This window comes from Mobula birostris, chromosome 21 (genome assembly GCF_030028105.1).
Source record: "Mobula birostris isolate sMobBir1 chromosome 21, sMobBir1.hap1, whole genome shotgun sequence".
Classification (NCBI taxonomy): Eukaryota; Metazoa; Chordata; class Chondrichthyes; order Myliobatiformes; family Myliobatidae; genus Mobula; species Mobula birostris.
The window spans coordinates 34,289,763-34,302,649 of record NC_092390.1 but is presented as its reverse complement, the minus strand read 5'-3'; the positions used below and the strand labels follow the sequence as shown (position 1 = coordinate 34,302,649).

The 12,887-nt window shown below is 43.7% G+C and overlaps 1 pseudogene; it reads right to left on the bottom strand.

Moving 5' to 3' along the window:
• Nucleotides 1-898: 898 nt before the first annotated feature.
• Nucleotides 899-12,675, bottom strand: LOC140185931 (interferon-induced protein with tetratricopeptide repeats 5-like; annotated as a pseudogene).
• Nucleotides 12,676-12,887: the final 212 nt, after the last annotated feature.

The following is a 12,887-nucleotide window of genomic DNA, read 5'->3' as shown; positions in this document are numbered from 1 at the left end:
CATCTGCAGCATACTACCACCCACACTGGACCCCTACAATTCGTCTAGCGACACAACTAATCAATGCAATAGCCACAGCTCTACACACAAGGTCTGTTCTGCCATTGGAATCTCTGCCAATGATTACAGACTGATACTGTTGGTGAGACTTTGCCTGAAGTATTGTTTTGGTCTCCAGGCCAAAGACTGGATGCACTTGCCATAATGCAGGGGTTCCCAACCTTTTTTATGTCGTGGAGTCTTGCCAGGAACCAAGGGCTTTGTGGACCCCAGATTGGGAGCCCCTGCATTCATAGGAACGAGAAGAGATCACATTCAAACTTAATAAACTGCTGTAATAGATTTGTTGTTGTGTCTGTAGGAGGTGCAATAGGAAAACACAAATGCAATCTGCAATACCAGAGAAGAGGGGGTAAAATCTGAATGGTGGTAATATCAGATGCAATTTTGAATAGCTTGAATCTATAATATCTAAATTTCCCGTCAACTCTTGAAGGTTGTAATGTGGCCATCCAGATAATGTGTTGTTGTTCCTCAAGCTTATATTGAACTTTGCTAGAACAGTGAACAGGTCAGAGTGGGATGAAGAATTCAAGTGGTCGACAAAAATGAGTGCAAGACTGAGTGAGCTGAACTGAATGAGGTGCATTGCAAGACGGACATTACATCTGGAAAAGATTTCTTAATGAAGGGAAGACCACATCAGGAACAATCAGCTCTGCTTACCAAATTGGAATTGTTAACTTTATTATTGGCACTAAAGGCTGGAGTGAAAGTTCCTTAAATGTTCCATGAACTGATACTGTTCACCATAGAGTGCAGCAAGAAAATCGCTCACATTTCACTACTGGTGTGGTGAATTAAATCATAACATTTTATTGGTTATTTTAACACCCAGTTTCTGATATTATGGCATACTTAGCAATATTGAAAGAATATATACACTATTGACAAGAAGATTTTCAATTAAAATTTAATTTAAAAACTACGAACATTGGAAATCAAAATTCTTAACTGTAAAAATTCTGAAAAAATGCTCAACAGGTCAGGCAGCATCTCGATCTTCAGTCTAAAAATTAAACTCTGTTTTCCCTTCCATGGATACTGAAAGATCTGCTAAAAGTTACCTGAATTTTCTGCTTTTATAGCATAATATCTTAATATTTTTAACATTTTGAGTCAACTTTAGTGCTTTTTCACTGTAAATTGCATGAAGTTTTAACTCATTAATGTGGCAGGCAAACCAACACTACATAGACTCTACTACAAGTTGCAAAGATTTCTTCTGGAATATTTTGTCTAGCAAATTAAAATGGCTCAGAATGGAATTAATAAAAGCAAATAATGTAAAAGAGTAAGGAAAGTTTATTGCAATCGATCTCAAGAGTAAACTGAAATATAGAACATTCTACATAACTGGTTCATAATTGGTTATAGCTTATTTGAGAAAATGCAGTACAGTATTCTCCTTTGTTATCAAAGTATTTTTGGAATCATTTCATTTTCTTTCACACCAAGCTTTATTAACATGGAAACTGAATGAGATGGTACTTCTTGTTTGGTGCTGTCACACAAAAATCAGTTTTACCTAGAATTTGCTGGACTAGCAATCAACTCCAGCTGAAATTGGATCCATTGAGTAATAAACAGAGAAATTAAAGTTGTGTTTACATGCTAGTGTTACTGATATAGCCAGATCATCAGATGTATATGAAATAATGTCACTACAACTCAGGTGGAAATTGGAGAATAGTCGGGAAAAACGAATGCAGTGAGTAATGATTGAGGACAGACCTTTCCACGGTCACAGTGCCCCTGGATCTAGTCTGATATCTAGAGACTAAGTAGAAAGACATAATTCACTAAGAGCTGTGAGATATTCTTCATTGCCAGGACCCACATTCCAAAGACCTTTCAAAGCATTCAACAGCCTCATCCTTCTCCCCAGCCAGCTGGTGCACTAACCCAAGAACACCAAAGGCTTTGCCGTTTCTTTGATTCCTCTGAATTTGTTTTCCTAAGATCTTTCTCAACTTACTGTCACAGAGCTTCCAATTTATACTTCCATGATGGATTTTAAGTCCATCCAGAAAATAGATGATGGCGTTTGATTCAGATCTTTTGTGGTGCAGTTCAAATAATCCAACTTGTAAAGCTAGTGCCTGCTTATGATCCAGAGCAAGATCCTTCAAGCTCAGCAGACTGTTGTAGATCTCCTCTGCTCGGTCGGCTTCTCCATTTTCGAAGTAGATTCCTGCAAAATCCAGTTTTGCAAGAAGAAGTGATGTTTTGAGTTCAAATGCTTTTTCAAAGTGATATTTGTGTTTACTGATCAACTCAGCTTTCTGTTGAAATGCAGCTCTGTCAGGATAGTTGCTGTCAGCTTTCTTTTTCAGAGTGAATAGTTTTCCCATGTAACATAGACCGATTTGGTGGTGTAAGAAGGATGAGCATGGAGTAAATTCTAAAGCTCTCTTCAACAGGTCTATTGCGATATCGACATCTCCTCCTATTCTGTAAAACTTTGCTGCATAGCGATGCACATATGGCAGATCTGGGGTCTTCCTCAATGCTTCTTCAACTAATTCATTTGCTTTCTCTGCTTCATTGAACTGTTGCAGCTTTAGGGCCAACATAACCATGGCCACTGTGTCATCTGGATCAAGCTCCAGCACCCGTCGCAGATACCTCACTGGCTGACTCCGCTCCTGTCTCTCTGGAGTACTAGAAATAGTTTCCAGATGAACCAAAGCAGTCGCATAGCCCATATTCCACTCCACATTATCGGAATCTTCCTCCAAAGCCTTCTCAAAACATTCCTTTGCCTCCTCACAGTAAACACTAGTACCAAAAGTTAACAATGACCATCCCTTCTCCCCGTACACCTCAGGGGTCATTGCTATATAGCGAGGGCCGTCACTGAGCGGTTTACAGATCATCTCCAGCTTGTCCAGGTAGGACTGGGCCTCAGTCAGCTGTCCCATGTGGTAATGCACCCAGGCAAAGTTTCCATAGGTGATGATGCTCCTTCTTTCAAATTCATCTTTGTGGTTCCCTCTCCAAATTTTTTCAGCATCCTTTAAATTTGAATTGCTTCTTCATAGTTGCCTTGCAAACAGTTCACAAAAGCAAGTTGGTTGTAGGATGTGGCTTGATATTTAACACCAAGTTTTATAGAATCTTGTAATCTAAGCTTCATATCACTGAAGTCAGTGTTGTCCTTCTGTGGAATCCACGTGAAGTGACACTGAAGCTGGCAGAGTTTCTCAAACAGGGATTCCTTCAGAGTGTTGCTGCATGAAAGCACAAAGTAATCAAAGATTATTGATGTGATATTGAATCTCCATCCAAACTGCTATATACTTAGTTTGACAAAATTAAGAAATTTTGAATTCCTGAGCTGGGCATAGTCAGAGAGCGATGTGTGCCGAACAGTTCAATCTCTGCCTGGTCAGACCAGATTCTACCAGATGGAGATTAAGCCACCGGAAATCCTCCTGGTTCTGGAAATGCCAACCAATAAGCCGAGGCAGCCAGATAAAAATAATTACTGTGTTAAGATGATGCTGAATTAATGTGTTTTAAATTATGCAATAGCGCAGAATATATATACATTCCAATTTGTCATTTAAGAGTTGGGCCAGTCCAGCATGTCATTCTCAGTAGTTGGGAAAAGAAAAGAAAGAAACTACTTTGTGGCACCATCTCAGTCAGTTGCCTCTCTATCAGAAATCATGGCTGACAAATTTCAGAAGCAATTGGTAGCAAGGCTGATTAGCCAGTGTCTCCAACAGATGAAACCCATCATCAGACAAAAACGCTAATGGAAAAGCTGTAAACGGAAGTCTCAAGGAAGAGCCTAAAGCTGCTGCTGATGCTATGAAAATACATGGATATCCAGTTTAAGTTAAGAAGGTAACATCCATCGTCTAGGACATGCCACGTTCTCACAACTACCATCAGACAGAAGGTAGAGAAGCCTGGAATCCTGTACCATCACATTCAAGAACAGTTACTTCCTTTCAAACATTCAGTTCTTGAACCAATCAGCATAACTTTAATCACTCTTGTTTAACACTCTAAGTGCTTTGCACTAAAATTGTTTCTTTTTTGCTTTCTTGTGAGAATTGTGCATAGTTTAGATTTATGTTTCTCTTGCAAACACTTCTTATGTGATGCTGCAGCAAGAAACTTTTTCACCTCAGCTGAGTATATTTATTCATTGCAACTTTTTCCGATTCCTCCTGTACATAATAAAGTGGCCACTGAGTTTACGTTTGAGAACTCCAACGAGGTTCGATGTGCTGTGCATTCAGAGATGCTCCTCTGCACACCACTTTTGCAACACGTGTTACAGTCACCTCCTGTTAGCTCAAACCTCTCTGGCCATTCTCCTCTGATCTCTTGCATTAAGAAGCTGTTTTCAGCCACAGAATTTCTGCTCACGGGATGTTTTTAGTTTCTTGCACCGTTCTCTATAAATTCCAGAGCCTGTACTGTTTGAGATTCCCAGGAGATCCACATTTTCTAAGAATCAAAAACTATTCTCGCTGGCACCAACGACCATTGCACCATCAGGATCACTTAGATCGCATTTCTTCCCCATTCTGTTGTTTGGTCTGAACAACAACTGAACTACTCGACCTTGTCTGCATGTTTTTATACACTTAGTTGCTGCCACATTATTGGCTGGTGAGATATTTGCATTAAGGTGCAGGTGTACCTAACAAAGTGGCCACTCAGTGTATGCACTTGTGCAATGAACTCAGCTGAGATTTTGAACTGTTTCTGCAATGCTGACAACACAGCAAATTGGACAAACAATTGTAAAAGTGATAAGTGTAAAATGAAAACAACATCAATATGCTTGATACTGTTGTAGTCAAGTCCGTGAGAAGTCGTCTGTCTCTCAGGAGAGCCCAGTGCAATAACTAGTGGTACGTCCAGAATCAGAGATCTAGAATAATTCCTCCTCAGTGCAGGGAATTGTGAAAAATAGGGTAAAGATGACAGAGGTACAAGATTCTGCAGATGATTAAATCTGGAGAAAAGACAAGGAACCTACTGAAGGAACTCCACAGGTCGAGCACTGTGAAGGTAAAAGAATGGTTAATGACTTGGGTCGAGACTCAATATCAGATCTGAAGAGTAGAGAGAAGGGAAACTGTATATAGAAGTCAGAGGAAGCGGTGAGACCAGGACTAGTAGGTGATACGAGGAACATGACGAAGGGGATCTGAACCCGATGTGAGTGCACAGAATCATAAACTGAGAAAGAGCATGAGTGGATCAGTAAGACGGATTCAGTTGTTGGAGATCGAGACAACAAAGGTGAATGTGATATTTCTGGGGAACGTAGTGCTGACAGCTGAGCCAACCAAATGCAGATAAAGATGATCATGAATGTGGGGAGAAACTGACCATTCATGTCAAAGCCTGAAGCCACAAACATTGGAAGCAATGGAACAAGGAATAAGTCTTGGGAGGGAAGAGTTGGGTTCAGTGAAGGAAGTCAGGCAAGGAGGTTGGTGGCCAGGGTTGCAAAAGAATATTAAGTTGGGAAATGAAAGAGTGGCTCAGTCCATGGACAAGAAGGGAAACTGGGCAATCGATTGGACGAGGACTATAAGGTTTTCTCCTTTTAGGGGTTGCACACAACAGATGGATCATGTTACTGGCAGATCAGTGGTTGGTGGAGGAAAGCTGAGGTCAGGAGATTGCTAGGCAAAACTCTGATTGTGAAGTCTCCCCACTCCCCTCAATGCAATTCTGTTAACTGACATCGTCCTTGAATGGATGAGCCTAAAATTAAGATTATGGCCTGCTGTAATGCACTTCCCTTGTCAATCTCATAAAGTTATTTAGCCTACTAAACTTGGTATGGTCTTTCTGAACGTCCTGCGGTCAGGCAAATATCAGTTCAGTTGCAAAACCTGACACCATATTTTAATGTTGCCAATCCCGTATTCTATATGATCTGTCACCATGCCCACGGGCACACATCATTAGTCATATTCATAGTCATAGCCATACTTTATTGATCCCGGGGGAAGTTGGTTTTCATTACAGTTGCACCATAAATAATAAATTATAATAGAACCATAAATAGTTAAATAGTAATATGTAAATTATGCAAGTAAATTATGAAATAAGTCCAGGGCCAGCCTATTGGCTCAGGGTGTCTGACCCTCCAAGGGAGGAGTTGTAAAGTTTGATGGCAACAGGCAGGAATGACTTCCTATGACGCTCTGTGCTGCATCTCGGTGGAATGAGTCTCCGGCTGAATGTACTCCTGTGCCCACCCAGTACATTATGTAGTGGATGGGAGACATTGTCCAAGATGGCATGCAACTTAGACAGCATCCTCTTTTCAGACACCACCGTCAGAGAGTCCAGTTCCATCCCCACAACATCACTGGCCTTACGGATGAGTTTGTTGATTCTGTTGGTGTCTGCTACCCTCAGCCTGCTGCTCCAGCACACAACAGCAAACATGATAACACTGGCCACCACAGACTCATAGAACATCCTCAGCATCGTCCAGCAGATGTTAAAGGACCTCAGTCTCCTCAGGAAATAAAGACGGCTCTGACCCTTCTTGCAGACAGCCTCAGTGTTCTTTGACCAGTCCAGTTTATTGTCAATTCGTATCCCCAGGTATTTGTAATCCTCCACCTTGTCCACATTGACCTCCTGGATGGAAACAGGGGTCACTGGTACCTTAGCTCTCCTCAGGTCTACCACCAGCTCCTTAGTCTTCTTCACATTAAGCTGCAGATAATTCTGCTCACACCATGTGACAAATTTTCCTACCGTAGCCCTGTACTCAGCCTCATTTCCCTTGCTGATACATCCAACTATGGCAGAGTCATCCGAAAACTTCTGAAGATGACAAGACTCTGTGCAGTAGTTGAAGTCTGAAGTGTAAATGGTGAAGAGAAAGGAAGACAAGACAGTCCCCTGTGGAGCCCCAGCGCTGCTGATCACTCTGTCGGACACACAGTGTTGCAAGCACACGTACTGTGGTCTGCCAGTCAGGTAATCAAGAATCCATGATACCAGGGAAGCATCCACCTGCATCGCTGTCAGCTTCTCCCCGAGCAGAGCAGGGCGGATGGTGTTGAACGCACTGGAGAAGTCAAAAAACATGACTCTTACAGTGCTCGCTGGCTTGTCCAGGTGGGCGTAGACACGATTCAGCAGGTAGACGATGGCATCGTCTGAGATATGGCGATCAGAACCCCAAAGATAATTTAACCCAAAGATGCACAAAGCTCCAGTTTTGATTTCCAGCTCTCCTTGTAATTAAAGACTCACTTCCTGCCATTCACATTGATTTTCATTCACTGGGTTTAATAACTCCCTTCTGTTTCACTGCTCCTCCACAATTCCGAACTTGTCCACATTTCTGTATCGCCAGATTCTGCAGTTGCTTTGCCTGCATTAACCATTATGATGCTTTGTAGATTTTAATCCCTATCTGCTCTGCTCACTGCACCACTTCGTGACATCTATAAACTTCGATATATAATCCACTATTACTGAATGCTCTCGGTAATGAAAAGCCATTCCTCCACAGTACAGATTCCTTGAAATGGAGGATATGTTTATTTATTTGCCTCTTGGGGCTCTCTCTCTCTCCTCATGAAAATTCTGCCCATTTCAGGGACCTGGACTACAAGCCTTGCTTCAAATCATCATTTCCTGGGATGAGAAAAGTGAGTGCTCTCATGTTAAGGGAAGGGCTTACCCACCTCACGGTGCAGTTTGGGATTGCAGACATACTTCAGACGAGTTGAAAAGCTATCTGGCAGTTCAAAATGTGGATTTCTGGTAGCTTTTATAATCTGGGGGCTGGTCCGAGTTGTATGATTTATTGACTGAGAGTGGAATGGAAAGTGAATCTGGAAACTAAGACTGGCAAACCTGCTCCTTCCTTGAGAATTGAACTGGTAACAATAATCTACTATCTTTAAAACAGTCAATGTTAATACAAATATCACCCAGTTTAAACCCCTTACATGCTAATCCTGCCCACTAGTTAGACTTTTCAATAATATTCCAACAATCTTTGATAGTTCACAGAATTATTTGATATCTCCCTCAAGTAATCCAGAAGAGTCCAGACTTTAACTCACTGTTACCCACCATTGTTCTCACTCTGTAACTATCTCCTCCCTGCATCCTTGCTTTCACTAGTTCTGTTCAGTGGAGATTGTGAATTAGAGACATCACGAGCATTAACGTAGCAGGCAGGTGTCGTAGAGAGTCCAGTAAAGAACATGTGGAGATTCAGGAACAGAGAGCCTCCAACTTTGAGCTCACCTCTGAAGTCAGAATGGAATCTTTTCAATGAGACATCTCTGAAATCAAGACTGGGCTAACTGAGGAGAAAGGAATGAATGAGGAAAAAGAGGTTGTGAAACGTCTGTGATGGAGTTTTGCTGCAGGAAGAGAGGAGAATGAGGTTAAGGGAAATTAATGGGGAATCAGAAAAACAGAATGGAAACTGCAGGGGGAAATTCCGGATTCCAATGTGCATGTAAATTATGATCTGAAGCCCATTGGAGAGAGAGCCCAGGGAGTGGATATGATGAGTCTTGGACCTAGTATTTCTGAGAGAGCTGGGACCCGACGCAGACTGGGAGACCGTTTCGCTGAACACCTACGTTCTGTCCACCAGAGAAAGCAGGGTATCCCAGTGACCACACATTTTAATTCCACGTCCCATTCACATTCTGATATGTCTATCCACGGCCTCCTCTACTGTAAAGATGAAGCCGCACTCAGGTTGGAGGAACAACGCCTTGTATTCTGTCTGGGTAGCCTCCAACTGTCATGGTCCGGATCGGGGTCCCTTTAAATTTACCTTGTTTATGTTACGATCGGACCGTTGATTCCCTGTTTTCCCATGTCCCTCAACTTTGGTGATTAGAGGCAATTAACACTCGGCTGAACCGGTAGTTTATAGTCTCCGGCTTTCAGCCATTCGGCGCGGGAGCGTCTGCAAAGTCACCAAGGTACAGCGTGCCAATGTCATCTGACCAGAACAAGCCTAGTCTCTGCCCGAAGCGAGTGCCGGTAATTCGCCTTTCCTCACCGGAGCAACCCTGTCAAGTTACCCCGCTAAAGCGAGCCTACAAAGTTTCCTTACCAAGGTGGGTCCGTCAGTTAATCCGCCGGAGGGAATCAAGAACCGCTGTCTACTGTTCCCGGGCCAAGTCAAGAGCTCGCCACTACCCGGAGTCTCCAAGTCAAGTCCTGGCCCTGGCGGCATTCTAGCACCAAGTCAAGTCTTGGCCCTGGCGGCATTCTAGCATCAAGTCATATCCTGGCCCTGGTGGCATTCAAGCACCAAGTCAAGTCCTCTCCCTGGCGGCATTTTAGCACCAAGTCAGGTCCTGGTCCGGGCGGCTTCCCTGTTCTGAGTCAAGTCCTGACCCTGGCGGTCTGTGATTCCTGTCCTACCCCCCTGTCTGTATCCCTTCTCTGCCCCTCTCGCCTCTAGCCCTCATCTGCAGCCCTCGCCTGCCCTTCAGTCTAGTTCTATCACCGGAGCTAGATAGGTATTGTCTAGTGTGCTTTCGTGTTGGTCTTGTCCTGTCCTTGCCTCCGGTGGGGTAAGTCAGGCCATCTTGCCGTTGCCCGCGGGGGGGTCATGTCTTGTCTTGTCTGGTCCTCGCCTCCGTGGGGTAAGTCTGGCCGTCTTGCCATTGTCCTGCGGAGAGTCATGTCTTGTCTCGTCTTGTCCTCGCCTCCGTGGGGTAAGTCAGGCCGTCTTGCTGTTGCCCCACGGAGGGTCATGAGTCCCGGCCCTATGTCCTGTATCCAAGGAGGGGTCCCGGCTTTCTGTTCTGTGTGAGAGTCCCGGCCCTATGTCCTGTATCCAAGGAGGGGTCCCGGCTCTCTGTTCTGTGTGTGAGTCCCAGCCCTATGTCCTGTACCCAAGGAGGGGTCCTGACTCTGTGTTCTGTGTATGTGTCCATGGTTCCATGTACCTGCTCTCCCGAGACCGAGGCTCTGTTTTCCATGTTCCTCCTCTACCTAGCCCATGTCATGTCCATGCCTGGTTCTGGGGTCCGAGCTCGAGGCAAGATCCAGGTACTGGGTCCTTGCCCAGTCTCTGGCTTGGAGTCCATACCCTAGCCTCTTCATGTCTCCTCTAGTTCTGGGAGCCGATTCCAAGTCCAAGCCCAGACCCTTGGTCCCAGCCTAGTCATAGTCATGAGTCCTTGTCCAGTTCGCTATTTCCTGCTCGTGCCTTGCTCTCCTGGTATCAAACAATAAACTAAATCTAAGTAACCTCACAAGATGTGTCTTGCATTTGGGTCCACCCTTGCTCCCAATGCCCCGCCATTGTGACACCAACCTGATGGCATGAACATTGACTTGTCTAATTTCCGTTAATTCCCCACCTCCCCCTCATACCCCATCCGTTATTGCCCATCCTCTGGACTTCCACCCCCCTTTCTTTCTCCCTGGGCTTCCCATCCCATAATCCTCTCATATCCCTTTTGCCAATCAACTGTCCAGCTCTTGGCTCCATCCCTCCCCCTCCTGTCTTCTCCTATCATTTTGGATCTCCCCCTCCCCCTCCCACTTTCAAATCTCTTACTAGCTCTTCTTTCAATTAGTCCTGACAAAGGGTTTCAGCCCGAAACATCGACTGTACCTCTTCCTATAAATGCTGCCTGGCCTGCTGTGCTCACCAGCAACTTTTATGTGTGCTGCTGTAAGAGTGCTAGATTTATATAAAGTTGACTGTCTATGTAGTGGTTCAGGCTGCTTATATTAAAACTGAATGGATTGAATGTTTACTATCGGTGTTTGGGGGAAATGTGAAAAGAACATCATGCAGAACGGATTTCTATCAGCAAGGATGAAACATCCATGTGTTGACTACTGAAGAGGCCAAGCACAACATCAAATGAAAGAGGAATTATGGGAAAAGGTCACAAAAAAATAGCCTGGCAGACCAAACACAACAATGACAAAGCAGAAACCAAGATCACCAGGGTTGGGAAAATGAAAAAGAAACTTACAATGGTTATCAAAATAAATGTAGACTGTTTTTAGGAATTATCTTAAGAAACAGAAGCTTGGTGGGCAAATTGCCAATCACTTAAAAACAGAGACTGCGAATTTGAAGTGAATATTAAAAACATAATTACAGCAGGGGAGAGGACAGTCAACATCAAAGCAAAAGCATACACAAAAATATACAACATACACAAAGGAAAACATTATATATTGGAAGCAATGGAAGAAGGAATAAGTCTTGGGAGGGAAGAGTTGAGTTTGGTGAAGGAAGTCAGGCAAGGAGGTTGGTGGCCAGGGTTGGGAAGGAATATTAGGTTGGGAAATGATAAATGGGCCAGTCCATGGACAAGAAGGGAAACTGGGCAATCGATTGGAGGAGGGATTGGATGAGGACTATGAGGATTTTCTCTTTTTAGGTGTTGTACACAACAGATGGATCATGTTACTGGCAGATCAGTAGTTGGTGGAGAAAAACTGAGGTCAGGAGATTGCCGGGTAAAACTCTGTTTGTGAAGATTCCCCACTCCCCTCGATGTAATTCTGTTAACTGACATCGTCCTTGATTGGTTGAGACCTAAATTTAGGAATATGGCCTATTGCAATGTACTTCCCATGTCAGACTCACCAAGTTATTTAGCATCTTAAACTTGGAAACGTCTTTCCAAATGTCCTGCATTCAAGCAAATATCAGTCCAGTTGCATAACGAGGCACTAAAACTTAATGTTGTCAATCCACAGTCAAAGGGATCAGTGTCCATGCTATTTTAATAGTTTTATAGCAGTAAGATCGCATAATAGTTAGGACAGTGCTTTATAGTACAGATGACACCGATTCAATTCCTGATGCTGCCAGTAAGGAGTTGGTATTCTCTCCCTGTGACTACATGTGTTTTCTCTGCAATACAAAAACCACCAACAATCAAACAGCAAAATACAAACTATGCCAGATGGAAAATAAGTCCAGAACCAGTCTATTGGCTCAGGGAGTCTGACTCTCCATGGGAGGAGCTGCACGTTCGATGGCCACAGGCAGGAACGACCTCCCATGCCGCCAAGTGTTGTATCACGGTGGAATGTGGCCGAAGTCCAACAGTAAAAAGTTCAATATCCAGTCTGTGAACACGTTCCTCGATCATAATATGACCCGGATTGCACCATCTGTTGTTAACCAGCTTAGTAAGCACCCAACTCCTTTATGCTTACCGCTCTCAGTGCACTTCCGGTCAGCCGGGACGGTATTACCCACCGAACTCCTCTTCTCCATAAGTCTCTGTTGTCTCGACCCGGTCCTCTTTCCTCAACCTTGTGATCCCCCTCTGCATCCTCTGTGTGTTTTCCTCCGGATTTCAGCAGGGGTGTCCGCCGCTCTGTTAGCTAAGCCGGCTGGGATTAGCTGGAATACACAATGCGACCTTGCTTCTGTCCCACGTGTCGGGATGTAACCATTTCCAGCACTAAAAAAAACAAATAAAACTCTCTCTACCAGCATGTTAGAGAGGGTGCAGCTTCGATGTGTTACCGTGAGAAAAAAAATACAAAAAAATAACGTAAATTAGGAAGTAAGAAGAAGAAAGTAAGAATAGATCAGAACGGCTGTACCGGGCTGCATGCACGACCAGCACATGCGCACAAACATTTCCATAAGACACTGTATTTCAGACACTGTACATATATATATATTCATATTTGTCACAAACCTCCACATAATATTTAACTGAGGAATGCACTTATAGAAAAGAGAGGAAAGAAAGAACAAGCAAAAGGAGAAAACTATGTACAAGTAGGGAGTGATTTTTTTTACAACATATTCATTGACTTGTGAGAATAAAATCAGGCCTGTGAGGTGT